General features: G+C 41.2%; 1 pseudogene; it reads right to left on the minus strand.

The window, feature by feature from the left end:
• Window positions 1-9,778: 9,778 nt before the first annotated feature.
• LOC148775709 (olfactory receptor 4A47-like) lies at window positions 9,779-10,775 on the minus strand (annotated as a pseudogene).
• Window positions 10,776-15,377: the final 4,602 nt, after the last annotated feature.

Raw genomic sequence — 15,377 nt, forward strand, 5'->3', positions numbered from 1 at the left:
GTAAAAGCAGTGCTAAGGGGGAAGTTCATAGCAATACAGGCACACCTCAAGAAACAAGAAAAAAGTCAACTAAATAACCTAACTCTACATCTAAAGCAACTAGAAAAGGAAGAAATGAAGAACCCCAGGGTCAGTAGAAGGAAAGAAATTGTAAAAATTAGGGCAGAGATAAATGCAAAAGAAACAAAAGCGACTATAGCAAAAATCAACAAAGCCAAAAGCTGGTTCTTTGAGAAGGTAAATAAAATTGACAAACCACTAGCCAGACTTATCAAGAAACAAAGGGAGAAGAACCAAATCAATAAAATTAGAAATGAAAATGGAGAGATCACAACTGACAACACAGAAATACAAAGGATTATTAGAGAATACTATCAGGAACTATATGGCAATAAAATGAATAACCTGGAAGAAATGGACAAATTCCTAGAAAAATACAACTTTCCAAAACTGAACCAGGAAGAAGTAGAAAATCTGAACAGACCCATCACAAGCACGGAAATTGAAACTGTAATAAAAAATCTCCCAGCAAACAAAAGCCCAGGTCCAGACGGCTTCACAGCTGAATTCTACCAAAAATTTAGAGAAGAGCTAACACCTATTCTACTCAAACTCTTCCAGAAAATTGCTGAGGAAGGGAAACTTCCAAACTCATTCTATGAGGCCACCATCACCCTGATCCCTAAACCTGGTAAAGACCCCACAAAAAAAGAAAACTACAGGCCAATATCACTGATGAACCTAGATGCAAAAATCCTTAACAAAATTCTAGCAATCAGAATCCAACAGCATATTAAGAAGATCATACATCATGACCAAGTGGGCTTTATCCCAGGAATGCAAGGATTCTTCAATATCCGCAAATCAGTCAACGTAATACACCACATTAACAAACTGAAAAATAAAAATCATATGATTATCTCAATAGATGCAGAGAAAGCCTTCGACAAAATTCAACATCCGTTTATGATAAAAACCCTCCAGAAAGTGGGAATAGAAGGGACATACCTCAACATAATAAAAGCTATATATGACAAACCCACAGCAAACATTATCCTCAACGGTGAAAAACTGAAAGCATTTCCCCTTAAGTCAGGAACAAGACAAGGGTGCCCACTCTCACCACTACTATTCAACATAGTTCTGGAAGTTTTGGCTACAGCAATCAGAGCAGAAAAAGACATAAAAGGAATACAAATTGGAAAAGAAGAAGTAAAACTTTCACTGTTCGCTGATGACATGATCCTCTACACAGAAAACCCTAGAGACTCTACCAGAAAACTACTAGAGCTAATCAATGATTACAGTAACGTTGAAGGATATAAAATCAACACACAGAAATCCCTTGCATTCCTATACACCAATAATGAGAAAATAGAAAGAGAAATTAAGGAAACTATTCCATTCACTATTGCAACGAAAAGAATTAAATACTTAGGAATATATCTACCTAAGGAAACAAAAGACTTGTACATAGAAAACTATAAAACACTACTGAAAGCAATCAAAGAGGACACTAATAGATTGAGAAATATACCATGTTCATGGATTGGAAGAATAAATATTGTAAAAATGAGTATACTACCCAAAATAATTTATACATTCAATGCAATCCCTATCAAGCTACCAAAGATATTTTTCACAGAACTAGAACAAACAATCTCACAATGTGTATGGAAATACAAAAAACCTCGAATAGCCAAAGCAATCTTGAGGAAGAAAAATGGAACTGGAGGAATTAACCTGCCGGACTTCAGGCTCTACTACAAAGCCACAGTCATCAAGACAGTATGGTACTGGCATAAAGGCAGAAATATAGCTCAATGGAACAAAATAGAAAGCCCAGAGATAAATCCACGCATCTACGGACACCTCATCTTTGACAAAGGAGGCAAGAATATCAAATGGAGAAAAGACAGTCTCTTTAACAAGTGGTGCTGGGAAAACTGGTCAGCCACTTGTAAAAGAATGAAACTAGAACACTTCCTAACACCATACACCAAAATAAACTCAAAATGGATTAGAGAGCTAAATGTAAGACCAGAAACTATAAAACTCCTAGAGGAGAACATAGGCAAAACACTCTCCGACATAAATCACAGCAGGATCCTACATGACCCACCTCCCAGAATATTGGAAATAAAAACAAAAATAAACAAATGGGACCTAATTAAATTCAAAAGCTTCTGCACAGCAAAGGAAACTATAAGTAAGGTGAAAAGACAGCCTTCAGAATGGGAGAAAATAATAGCAAATGAAGCAACTGATAAAGGATTAATCTCCAAATTATACAAGCAGCTCCTGCAGCTCAATTCCAGAAAAATAAATGACCCAATCAACAAATGGGCCAAAGAACTAAACAGACATTTCTCCAAAGAAGACATAAAGATGGCTAACAAACACAAGAAAAAATGCTCAACATCCCTCATAATCAGAGAGATGCAAATCAAAACCACAATGAGATACCATTTCACACCTGTCAGAATGGCTGCTATCCAAAAGTCTACATGCAATAAATGCTGGAGAGGATGTGGAGAGAAAGGAACCCTCTTACACTGTTGGTGGGAATGCAAACTAGTACAGCCACTATGGAGAACAGTGTGGAGATTCCTCAAAAAATTGGAAATAGAACTGCCATATGATCCAACAATCGCACTCCTGGGCATACACACCGAGGAAACCAGAATTGAAAGAGACACGTGTACTCCAATATTCATTGCAGCTCTGTTTATAATAGCCAGGACATGGAAGCAACCTAAATGTCCATCTGCAGACGAATGGATAAGAAAGCTTTGGTACATATACACAATGGAGTATTATTCAGCCATTAAAAAGAATACATTTGAATCAGTTCTAATGAGGTGGATGAAACTGGAGCCTATTATACAGAGTGAAGTAAGCCAGAAAGAAAAACACCAATACAGTATACTAACACATATATATGGAATTTAGAAAGATGCAAATGATAACTCTGTATACGAGACAGCAAAAGAGACACAGATGTATAGAACAGTCTTTGGGACTCTATGGGAGAGGGTGAGGGTGGGATGATTTGGGAGAATGGCATTGAAACACGTATGTTGTCATATGTGAAACGAATCACTAGTTCAGGGTCAATGCATGTTATAGGATGCTCGGGGCTGGCATGCGGGGATGACCCAGAGGGAGGATAAAGGGAGGAGGGAGGTGGGAGGGGGGTTCAGGAGGGGGAACTTATGTAAACCCGGGGCAAATTCATATCAATGTATGGCAAAACCAACCAATATAATATTGTAAAATAATTTGCCTCCAATAAAAAATAAATTAATTACATAAAAAAAAAGAATGAACTAAGCTTCTATCTCAAAATGCTAAAAAAGAAAATTTAAAATAAATAGTGTGGAAAATGTTGAGAAGCCATACATCATTAAAAGAGTAATTTATATAAAGTAAAGAATACCAGGAATTGATCCTTTTTAACATTGCATAAATTATAATTTCTAGCCAAATGGACTAAGAAAAAACAAGAGAAAAACCAAATTATCAGAATCAAGATTGAAGAGAGGGCCATCACTGCAGATTCCACAGATTTTAAAAAGACAACAAAATGATATGATAAAAGAACGTATGGCACTTAACTTGCCAAGAAAAGAAAACAGACCATTGATATAAAAAACACAATGATCTAAACACACGATGAGAAATAATTTAAAACTGGGATAATCTAAGAGCAAACAAACTGAATGTTTAGAGTCCTAACATTCTCCTGCAAGATAGTTCATTCCCATGGAGCTTTAATCGATTACTTTTACATGACAACTAATCAGGAAATTACTTGTTACACAACACTTTCATAGACGTAATGATACAATGTACTTCCTAATGCATTCTATGCACCTAGTATAACCCTTACACCAGCATGACACAGGGCATCAAGTGGGAATAATTAGATTAATAGCTCACATTAGCAAACACACAAAATTTTGAAAATACTTGTTTTGATTCCCTTGGGTGTTTTCTTTGAGGATTTGTTTTTTAATATATTGCTGATACAGGTCTTGAAGTTGGTCCTGGGATACGCTCAGTCTAGAACTAGTCACGTCCCACAACTAATTAAAAATTTTCTAAGTATTCAACCAACAGCACTGCCCCTGTAAACGTGAGGTTTTCCAGCTAATGAGAGTAGGCTCTCTTCCTGGCCTAGTTTGAGAACCAAGCTCTCTTCTCTAATTCATCTGGGTAAATCTCTCCCCAGTCCCACGTATTTTCCTCAGATGCACACATAGATCAGTTCTTTGATGAATATTTGAGATGGATCCTCGTGGCTTTGCATAATTCTCTCTCTCTGACTTTCTCACACTCAGCCTCTCCAGGACTACAGGTGTATTTTCTGCTTTAGTGTCCTTGACGGTGAATTTCAGATTCTCAACCCAGAGGCAGTGTCGGGATCTTTGGAGATACCCCTCTCTGTACCACAACGTGGAGACTTTTTGTTATTGTTGTCGTCGTTCAGGGTCTCAGTCAGGTCCCTTTGTGACCCCATGGACTGCAGCAGCCAGGCTTCCCTGTCCTTCACCACCCCCCAGAGCTTGCTCAAACCCATGTCTGCTAATGATGGTGATGCCATCCATCCATCTCATCCTCTGTTGCTTCCTTCTCCTCCTGCCCTCAATCTTTCCCAGCATCAAGGTCCTTTCCAGTGAATTGGCTCTTCACATCAGGTGGCTAAAGTACTGGAGTTTCAGCTTCAACATTAGTCCTTCCAATGAATATTCAGGGCTGATTTCCTTTAGGATTCACTGGCTTTATCTCCTTGCTGTCCAATGGACTCTCAAGAGTCTTCTCCAACACCACAGTGAATCTTCTCTGAGCTGTTCATTGAAAATGTGTCAGTAAATCAAATGCAAATACAAAAAGACAAGATTTGTATACACTCTATGGAGATACTTACAAATTACTGTTGAGACATCAGTGAGTACTTTATGATATGTGTCTTATTTTGGATGAGAAAATGTAATATTAAAACATGCAGTTTCATCAAAATAAATATATAATGTCATGACAAGCTGAATATACTTTTATGAGAAGTTTGCAAACTTTTCAAAATGAGCCTGATGTTTAGAGCAGGAGGAGAAGGTAGCAAAGGAGGAAAGCTATGAGGAAGAGCAAGTTCCTCAGAATTCAGCCTTCTAGGTGGTGCAATACCTCACATAGTAAAAAGAAAGTTGTCAAATAAACTGAAATTAATGATTATGTTGATAGATTATTTTATCTGTTGGGGAAAAACAGGCTTCAATATTTCCCTGTCACAAATAAAATTAAATTATAGATTGTTAATGAATAATTGAATTTTTATTTCTTTTATTGAAGGGTAGCTGATTTACAATGCTTTAGTTTTTGCTACACAGCAAAGTGACTCCATTATACATATACATATACACACACACATTCTTTTTCATATATTTTTTATGGGGTTTTATTGATTTATCACAGGACATTGAATATTGTTCCGTGTGCTGTACAGTAGGACCTTGTTGCCTATATAATGCATATATAATAATCTCCATCTGCTAATCCTAAACTCTCATTCCATCCCTCTCCCCAAATAACCCCTTCAGTTCAGTTCAGTTCAGTCACTTAGTCGCGTCTGACTCTTCCCGACTCCATGAACCACAGCACGCCAGGCCTCCCTGTCCATCACCAACTCCCGGAGTTCACTCAAACCCATGTCCATCGAGTCGGTGATGCCATCCAGTCATCGCATTCTCTGTCGTCCCCGTCTCCTCCTACCCACAATCCCTCCCAGCATCAGACTCTTTTCCAGTGAGTCAACTCGTCGAATGAGGTGGCCAAAGTATTGCAGCTTCAGCTTTAGCATCAGTCCTTCCAATGAACACCCAGGATCGATCTCTTTTAGAATGGACTGGTTGGATTTCCTTGCAGCCCAAGGGACTCTCAAGAGCCTTCTCCAACTCCACAGTTCAAAAGCATCAATTCTTCGGTGATCAGCTTTCTTCACAGTCCAACTCTCACATCCATTCATGACCACGGGAAAAACCATTGCCTTGACTAGACCGACCTTGGTTGGCAAAGTAATGTCTCTGCTTTTTAATATGCTATCTAGGCTGGTCATAACTTTCCTTCCAAGGAGTAAGCGTCTTTTAATTTCATGGCTGCAATCAGCATCCGCAGTAATTTTGGAGCCCAACAAAATAGTGTCTGACACTGTTTCCACTATTTCCCCATCTATTTCCCATGAAGTGATGGGACCAGATGCCATGATCTTCGTTTTCTGAATGTTGAGCTTCAAGCCAACCTTTTCACTCTCCTCTTTCACTTTCATCAAGAGGGTTTTGAGTTCCTCTTCACTTTCTGCCATAAGGGTGGTGTCATCTGCATATCTGAGGTTATTGATATTTCTCCCGGCAATCTTGATTCCAGCTTGTGCTTCTTCCAGCCCAGCGTTCCTCATGATGTGCTCTGCATATAAGTTAAATAAGCAGGGTGACAATATACAACCTTGACGCACTCCTTTTCCTATTTGGAACCAGTCTGTTTTTCCATGTCCAGTTCTAACTGTTGCTTCCTAACCTGCATACAGGTTTCTCAAGAGGCAGGTCAGGTGGTCTGGTATTCCCATCTCTTTCAGAATTTTCCACAGTTTATTGTTATCCACACAGTCAAAGGCTTTGGTATAGTCAATGAAACAGAAATAGATGTTTTTCTGGAACTCTCTTGCTTTTTTGATGATCCAGCGGATGTTGGCAATTTGATCTCTGGTGCCTCTGCCTTTTCTAAAATCTGCTTGAACATCTGGAAGTTCATGGTTCACATATTGCTGAAGCCTAGCTTGGAGAATTTTGAGCATGACTTTACTAGCGTGTGAGATGAGTGCAATTGTACAGTAGTTTGAGCATTCTTTGGCATTCCCTTTGGCAACCACAAATAAGTTTTCAGTGTCTTTAGTCTGTTTCTATTCTGTAGAAAGATTTATTTGTGTTATATTTTAGATTCCACGTATAAATGATATTGTATGCTATTTGTCTTTCTTTTTCTGACTTACTTTGGTATGATACTCTCTCGGTTCATCCATGTTTCTTCAAATGGCATTATACCATCAATTGTTTTAAAAAAAATAGGTTATAACTTAAAAATAATTGCTAGGAAATGAAACTTTCCAAAAGTAATGTGGTAGAAGAAATAAAAAGAAAAATATGACAATAAAAGCTGTATATAAAACCCTTAAAATTTAACATAAACAATAGAATAAATGTTTGTAAGAGATGTCAAAGAATAGTATTATTTGTAAGCATATTTAATGTAAAAAGAGTTAATCATAACCTTTCAGTAACGATTCTCATTCCATAGATCAATAACTCTGATAATTGACAAAATCTATAGAGTGGATTCTATGACCCATACACTGTGCAAGGAATAGAAAATGCAAAGACAGAACCATGTCCCTTATTTTAGGAAGCTGATAGACTAAGGAAAATAGAGAGTTAGCAAATATTTTTATCTTATTACTTGAAATAACTACACAAGTTTGAAAATTAACTAAACATATGTCTTGGTATACATGGCCTGCTTTTATGGAACATCATAGGCTAGAAGATTAAGCAATATGTGTTTATCTTTCAGCAGTTTGGTGGCTAGGAAATCCAAGATTAAGGTGCTGACAGATTCCATATCTGGTGAGGTCCTGTCCCTAGTTCACATACAGCCTTTTTTTTTCTCTTTTTCCTTTGTCCTCACATGCCAAAGAGTTAAGTGAACCGTCTGATGTTTCTTTATAAAGGCATCAATTCCACTCATCAGGGTTAAACTTTTATGACCTACTCATTACCCAAAGGGCCCCCCTCCCAATACCATCACATTTAGAAAAGATTTAACTTATGATTTTGGAGAGGAAAATAAACTTTCAGTCGATAGCAACACCCCAAAGTGGAGAAATAAATTACATAAGTTCTGATAAACCCAAAGGCTTGTTATTATTTGGTGATTAGTATTTTATTTGAGAAGACTTTGAGATCATAAAGGGCTTCCCTGATGGCTCAGATGGTAAAGAATCTGTGTGTAATTCAGGAGACACGGGGTTGATCCCGGGGTCAGGCAGTTCCCCTGGAGAAGGACATGGCAAGCCACTCCAATATTCTTGCCTGGAGAAGTCCATGGACAGAGGAGCCTAGCGAGATACAGTCCATAGCGTCACAAAGAGTCGGACACGACTAAGTGACTAGCACTTTCACTGAGATAATATGAGAAATCTTCAGGTAATAGGGATAAAAATCAGGATATGAGGCTTCTCACACAGTGTGCTGCTGCCGCTAAGTCACTACAGTCGTGTCCGACTCTGTGCGACCCCATAGACGACAGCCCACCAGGCTCCCCCATCCCTGGGATTCTCCAGGCAAGAACACTGGAGTGGGTTGCCATTTCCTTCTCCAATGCATGAAAGGGAAAAGGGAAAGTGAAGTCGCTGAGTCATGTCTGACTCTTAGAGACCTCATGGACTGCAGGTTACCAGGCTCGTCCGTCCATGGGATTTTCCAGGCAAGAATACTGGAGTGGGGTGCCATCGCCTTCTCCGCTCACACAGTGTAATTTACTAGTAAAAAGCACTCATCACCCTATAGCCTTAGCCCCTCATGAAACCAGAGTAAACAAGAGAGGCAAAATAATAATCCTCTTTGACCACATGCACTGACCTTATTAGAGGCAGATAATATTTTGTTTCAAGCCTGATTCAGAGGAGGATTTTATGAATGCTATTTCTGTCAAATAAAACAATATATTCTGGTGACTTTATTACCTAGCAATCTCTATTATATCAATAAGAGAAATAATAATGGTATATATTGTCAGAATCTTTCTTAACAATGACATAACCCCAAACATTTAGGTGTCATGTTCCAAACTGAATATTTAAAGTGCACAGATGATAGATTGTGCTAAATTTACACAGGAGAGAGACCCACGTGCCTGGGTCTTCACAGAAGGTTATGTAAGCAGGAGAGAGACCCACGTGCCTGGGTCTTTACAGAAGGTTATGTAAGCAAAAAAGTGACCAGGATACTGAAAATGTATCAGGGGTTTTACCAGGTACTGCAAAGTATCTGGAAAGCGAAATGAGCCACCTTTATGAAAATGTAACTCCAAGCAAAGCTGACAAAAATGAGGCAATAATGTGATTACCAAATTGGAATATTAAGTAAGGTTTGTTTATTTTTCTGTATAAAACTTTAGTCTTTCGATTATTTTTACAAACATAACCTCCTCAATAATATTATGACTGAAACATTCTTCTTCAACATTAATGTGCTAAACAATAGAAATTAAATAATGTGTATAAAGAATCTCATAGAGAAATAAGAAATCTACTTCAAATGTTAATATGGAATGTCTTTGTGTATGGAGGAATAGACCAAGTTTTTAATCATATTTTTTTAAATTATTTTTCCTGAAATCTGTAATGAGCTCTATTCTGAAGAATATTACATTTTTGAAGAGAAAAACATGAGAAAACCTTTCCCTAATTAAATAAATTTGCAGTATTAGCTGCAGCATAACTCATCATATAGAAGATAAATCTATCGCTTCAATAGAGATATTTTATACCCCCAAACTATATACATTTTCCTCAAAAATTGCAGAAATCATAAAAATGTATTTCAAACTAAATATATACTTTGCATTAGGAAAATATGAAAATTTTATAAGGTTACTTTGATCATTGGAAGTATTCAAATGATAAACCTATTTCGTCATACCCAAGTTATTTAAACTGAGGAGACATTTATTACAGTAAAAAAAAAAAAATCACACATGACTTTCCCTGCTCATTGAAAGAGCAATTGTTTGTTGAAAATAAGTAATATATTTTGCAGCTGCTTCGTTGCTTTTTTCTGACCCATAGCTTTTTCATGGCATTTTGCATCTCCCCATTTCTCAGAGTATAGATTAGAGGGTTCAGCATAGGGGAGACAATGGTGTAAAACACAGCGAAGTATTTATCAATGGGTAAGGTAACAGGAGGTCTCAAATACGTAAAAATACAGGGCACAAAGAAGAGGACCACCACAGTCATGTGGGAGCCACAGGTGGACAAGGCTTTGCGTCTCCCTTCCTGACCAAGGTTCTTCAAGGAGCGCTGAATGACCCCGTAGGAGATGAGCAAGAGTGTGAAAATGGTCACACAGATCGCCCCATCACTGGCAACTACTGTGGGTGTCAGTGCAGGCAAGTTTTAACAAAGGATACGTGTCACACCCAAAGTGGTCAACGACGTTAGGGCCACAGAACGGAAGGTTGTAAAAAAAAATAATATTTTTGAAGTAGAGCACGCAAAAACCCACCAACCCAAGCCAATAGCAGCATCAGAACACACACTCTCTGATTCATGATTGTCAAATAATGCAAGGGTTTGCAGATAGCCAGGTAGCGGTCATAGGCCATGAAAACCAGGAGAAAAACCTCAGCACCACTAAATAGATGCTCTGTAAAAAGCTGGGTCATGCAAGCTTGAAATGAAATGGTTTTCTTCTCATAGAAATTGTATTTGTATTTGGGGTGATTGAAGTAGAATAAAAAGCATCCATAAATGATAAGTAGCCAAAGAAGTACATAGGGGAATCCAGTGCTGGGCTGACCACGACAGTCAGGAAAATGAGTATGTTGCCCACCATGGTCACAATGTAAATGAGCAAGAAGAACATGACAAATAAAATTTCCTCCCCCTGGACACTCTGAGTGAGCCCCAAGAGGACAAACTCAGTTACATTTTTCCTTTGTTCCATAGGTTCTTCAGTATGTCTTATTCCAGAGTTCAGGACAGCATTATCTATAAATACAATTATTAAAAGTGACTTCCTAAAATATTACAATAATTGTTTTTTATTCAACAAACAGTCCTTGTGGTTTATTATGTTTGGGCACTCTCAGATATTATAATATAAGGCTGATTAAATCACCTTCCTTGACCACAAACTAATAGATAGGCAAGTGAATAAAAAAAAATGGGGGAAAAGAATATTAAATAAATAAATGATAACCCTGTATATGAGACAGCAAAAGAGACACAGATGTTTAGAACAGTCTTTGGGACTCTGTAGGAGAGGGTGAGGGTGGGATGGTTTGGGAGAATGGCATTGAAACATGTATATTATCATATGTGAAACGAATCGCCAGTTCAGGGTCAATGCATGTTACAGGATGCTCGGGGCTGGTATGTGGGGATGACCCAGAGGGAGGATAAGGGGAGGAGGGAGGTGGGAGGGGGGTTCGGGAGGGGGAACTCATGTACACCCGGGACAGATTCATGTCAATGTATGGCAAAACCAACCAATATAATATTGTAAAATAATTAGCCTCCAATAAAAAGAAAAAAAGAGAAAAATAAATAAATAAGTGAAGTCCTGCAACTAATTTTCTATCTAGAAACTTTAAATTGTACATATAGCTAATATCTCAGACAAAAATAAAAGCTGATTAATGTTTTAAAAAGAAATAAAGCAAGATTTAATGTCAATTTCATGAAAGAGGTAACTTTCCTTCTAGGGTTGGAAGAAACTTCTTAACCAATCAATTAATCTCAAATAAATATATCCGGCAATTTCAAATATTTTAAGGACTTAGGAAAGTATAACAAAACACCAGCGGAAAAAATAGTCTGAAGATACACATGTTAGATGATATGCACAGAGTTATTCTCAAAAGTAAAGATCTGTAAGCAAATAACTAACAAAAGATGAAAATATGAAATAAATTAAAATATCAACAAACAGAGGAAAATGCCTCTAAATGACAAAAAACTTAGGATGCTGAAGCTCATCTGTGAATAGAAAAGTAGGACTTGAAGTCACAGCTTGCTTAGTACAATATTTGATTGAGTTCTTGGAAGTCAATCAGTCAAAATATATGGATGCAGACGCCGGCCCCGGCGGCGCAGACGCGACGCGAGAGACGCCGGCCCCGGCGGCGCAGACGCGACGCGAGAGACGCCGGCCCCGGCGGCGCAGACGCGACGCGAGAGACGCCGGCCCCGGCGGCGCAGACGCGACGCGAGAGACGCCGGCCCCGGCGGCGCAGACGCGACGCGAGAGACGCCGGCCCCGGCGGCGCAGACGCGACGCGAGAGACGCCGGCCCCGGCGGCGCAGACGCGACGCGAGAGACGCCGGCCCCGGCGGCGCAGACGCGACGCGAGAGACGCCGGCCCCGGCGGCGCAGACGCGACGCGAGAGACGCCGGCCCCGGCGGCGCAGACGCGACGCGAGAGACGCCGGCCCCGGCGGCGCAGACGCGACGCGAGAGACGCCGGCCCCGGCGGCGCAGACGCGACGCGAGAGACGCCGGCCCCGGCGGCGCAGACGCGACGCGAGAGACGCCGGCCCCGGCGGCGCAGACGCGACGCGAGAGACGCCGGCCCCGGCGCAACGAGCCACGCAAAGAGGTGCGGCCGTGAGGAGCTACCCCACGCCTGAGGCCAGGGCCGGCGGCCGAGAGGAGCTACCCCACGTCCAACAGGCGGTGGCTGCGCGGGCGCAGGAGGGCCGAGAGGAGCTACTCCGCGTTCAAGGTCAGGAGGGGGGGGCCTTGAGGAGATACCCCTCCTCCAAGGTAAGGTACAGCAGCTGCACTTTGCTGAAGCGGCTGTGAAGAGATTTTCCACGACCAAGGTAAGAGAAACCGAAATAAGACGGTAGGTATTGCTAGGGGGCACCAGAGGGCAGACAAACTGAAATCATATTCACAGGAAACTAGCTGATCTAATCACATGGACCACAGCCGAATGTGGTCCCCTGGAGAAGGGAATGGCAAACCACTTCAGTATACTTGCCTTGAGAACCCCGTGAACAGTAACAAAGGGCAAAATGATAGGATACTGAATGAGGAATTCCCCAGGTCGGTAGGTGCCCAGTATGCTACTGGAGCTCAGTGGAGAAGTAACTATAGAAGGAATAAAGGGATGGAGCAAAAGCAAAACCAATACCCAGTTGTGGATGTAACCAATGATAGAAACAAGGTCCGGTGCTGTAAAGAGCAATATTGCATAGGAACCTGGAATGTTAGGTCCATGAATCAAGGCAAATTGGAAGTGGTCAAACAGGAGATGGCAAGAGTGAATGTCGACATTCTAGGAATCAGTGAACTAAAATGGACTGGAATGGGTGAATTTAACTCGGATGACCATTATATCTACTACTGTGGGCAGGAATCCCTTAGAAGAAATGGAGTAGCCATCATGGTCAACAAAAGAGTCCGAAATGCAGTACTTGGATGCAATCTTAAAAATGACAGGATGATTTCTGTTCGTTTCCAAGGCAAACCATTCAATATTACAGTAATCCAGGCCTATGCCCCAACCAGTAATGCTGAAGAAGCCGAAGTTAATCGGTTCTATGAAGACCTACAAGACCTTTTAGAACTAACACCCAAAAAAGATGTCCTTTTCATTCTAGGGGACTGGAATGCAAAAGTAGGAAGTCAAGAAACACCTGGAGTAACTGGCAAATTTGGCCTTGGAGCACGGAATGAAGCAGGGCAAAGGCTAATAGAGTTTTGTCAAGAGAATGCACTGGTCATAGCAAACACCCTCTTCCAACAACACAAGAGAAGACTCTACACATGGACATCACCAGATGGTCAACACCGAAATCAGATTGATTATATTCTTTGCAGCCAAAGATGGAGAAGCTGTATACAGTTAGCGAAAACAAGACCAGGAGCTGACTGTGGCTCAGATCATGAACTCCTTATTGCGAAGTTCAGACTTAAATTGAAGAAAGTAGGGAAAACCACTAGACCATTCAGATATGACCTCAATCAAATCCCTTATGGGCAGACGTGACGCGAGAGACGCCGGCCCCGGCGGCGCAGACGCGACGCGAGAGACGCCGGCCCCGGCGGCGCAGACGCGACGCGAGAGACGCCGGCCCCGGCGGCGCAGACGCGACGCGAGAGACGCCGGCCCGGGCGCAACGAACCACGCAAAGAGGTGCGGCCGTGAGGAGCTACCCCACGCCTGAGGCCAGGGCCGGCGGCCGAGAGGAGCTACCCCGCGTCCAACAGGCGGTGGCTGCGCGGGCGCAGGAGGGCCGAGAGGAGCTACTCCGCGTTCAAGGTCAGGAGGGGCGGCCTTGAGGAGATACCCCTCGTCCAAGGTAAGGTACAGCGGCTGCACTTTGCTGGAGCGGCTGTGAAGAGATTTTCCACGACCAAGGTAAGAGAAACCCAAATAAGACGGTAGGTATTGCTAGGGGGCACCAGAGGGCAGACAAACTGAAATCATAATCACAGGAAACTAGCTGATCTAATCACATGGACCACAGCCGAATGTGGTCCCCTGGAGAAGGGAATGGCAAACCACTTCAGTATACTTGCCTTGAGAACCCCATGAACAGTAACAAAGGGCAAAATGATAGGATACTGAATGAGGAATTCCCCAGGTCAGTAGGTGCCCAGTATGCTACTGGAGCTCAGTGGAGAAATAACTATAGAAGGAATAAAGGGATGGAGCAAAAGCAAAACCAATACCCAGTTGTGGATGTGACCAATGATAGAAACAAGGTCTGGTGCTGTAAACAGCAATATTGCATAGGAACCTGGAATGTTAGGTCCATGAATCAAGGCAAATTGGAAGTGGTCAAACAGGAGATGGCAAGAGTGAACGTCGACATTCTAGGAATCAGTGAACTAAAATGGACTGGAATGGGTGAATTTAACTCGGATGACCATTATATCTACTACTGTGGGCAGGAATCCCTTAGAAGAAATGGAGTAGCCATCATGGTCAACAAAAGAGTCCGAAATGCAGTACTTGGATGCAATCTTAAAAATGACAGGATGATTTCTGTTCGTTTCCAAGGCAAACCATTCAATATTACAGTAATCCAGGCCTATGCCCCAACCAGTAATGCTGAAGAAGCCGAAGTTAATCGGTTCTATGAAGACCTACAAGACCTTTTAGAACTAACACCCAAAAAAGATGTCCTTTTCATTCTAGGGGACTGGAATGCAAAAGTAGGAAGTCAAGAAACACCTGGAGTAACTGGCAAATTTGGCCTTGGAGCACGGAATGAAGCAGGGCAAAGGCTAATAGAGTTTTGTCAAGAGAATGCACTGGTCATAGCAAACACCCTCTTCCAACAACACAAGAGAAGACTCTACACATGGACATCACCAGATGGTCAACACCGAAATCAGATTGATTATATTCTTTGCAGCCAAAGATGGAGAAGCTGTATACAGTTAGCGAAAACAAGACCAGGAGCTGACTGTGGCTCAGATCATGAACTCCTTATTGCGAAGTTCAGACTTAAATTGAAGAAAGTAGGGAAAACCACTAGACCATTCAGATATGACCTCAATCAAATCCCTTATGATTATGCAGTGGAAGTG

Source organism: Moschus berezovskii, chromosome 14 (assembly GCF_049115385.1).
Source record: "Moschus berezovskii isolate FMDL1 chromosome 14, NW_MosBer_1.0, whole genome shotgun sequence".
NCBI classification, from domain to species: domain Eukaryota; kingdom Metazoa; phylum Chordata; class Mammalia; order Artiodactyla; family Moschidae; genus Moschus; species Moschus berezovskii.